This window comes from Phaethon lepturus, unplaced genomic scaffold (genome assembly GCF_000687285.1).
Source record: "Phaethon lepturus isolate BGI_N335 unplaced genomic scaffold, ASM68728v1 scaffold17130, whole genome shotgun sequence".
NCBI classification, from domain to species: domain Eukaryota; kingdom Metazoa; phylum Chordata; class Aves; order Phaethontiformes; family Phaethontidae; genus Phaethon; species Phaethon lepturus.
Window position 1 is genome coordinate 31,345 of NW_010509971.1, and position 1,182 is coordinate 32,526.

Here is a 1,182-nt window from a genome sequence, read left to right on the forward strand (position 1 = left end):
AGGGTGCCTGGTTTGATATGGAGTTGAGTTTTCTCAGGAAATCATTGGGGTTGGGTGGTAGGGTTTGATTCTGTAATTAATATATATATGTATATATTTCTATTTAATGACTTTATTGGCTAACTTAATCTTTTCTGGTCTACTTCTGCTACTTTTTTTGGCTCTTGTTCAATTTTCATAAACTCTAGGAACATAGCAGGTATTTGTAATTTAGGTACTCTGGCTAATGTGTAGAGGAAGGGTATGGAAATTATTCCCTCTCCATGGTACACCACTGTATTCTGTCAGTACTCCAGCAGAGTGTCAAGAGTCAAAAGATCTGTTCTACTATAAGCTCTTTTGAGAAGTCCCTTTTATGCTAAGGCAAATGTGATATTTTTTTTTAATCATTTACAGAGTTATTTCAGTTAAAATAGTTAACAGTTGAAGGAAAATAGCTTTCTTATGGTTCTTGTTAAAATTTATTCCTGCTTAAATGCAAAGCATCAGTGGAACCCTTGTCCACTTAACGATAGCGCAAGTTAAGAATGGCTACTAAAAGCAAGGGTATTTAGACTGCCTCACTGCAGAAAGATAGTGTTATGCTACTTCTAGTAATGCCTATTGGGTATTTGCTAATCCCTTTATTAAATGCAACCTGTCTTCTCAGGAGCTTAAAACATGAGGGATTTAATAATTTTAAGAAATCCACATACCCTTGTGCACACAAAGAGATTGTGTTTGAGTGAAAAAGGAACCTTGGTAAAACAGACACCAGTTAGCTACATCAGGCTGAGGGTTAAGCTGAATCTCCAACCTGTTGATAGAGAGGCAGTACAGGAATCCATAGGGTTTTGCCATACAAGCACTGCTGAAGTCCCTCGACTGGGAAAAACTGGTACTCCAGGTTCTTTCAGTTCAGTGTTGAAAGACTCTCTTGGCCTAAAGCTTTGTAAGTGTTATCTCTGGAGTAGGTATGAATAATGAGTAGGGGCTTTCAGTACCTCAGTCACACCTAGATAATGTCCAGAAATCTTTGCTGTTTGAGGGACTTGGATCGTGACATCTTTGTAAAGATGAGGATCCTGACAGGTTGAGCAACTAGGAAATTGGAGCTGCTTCTCGAAGCTTGAAGTCCAGGACGCATGGTTTTCTGAATAAGCATTTTTCAGTGGCAGGGAAGGTTTTACCTAAGTCTTCCAA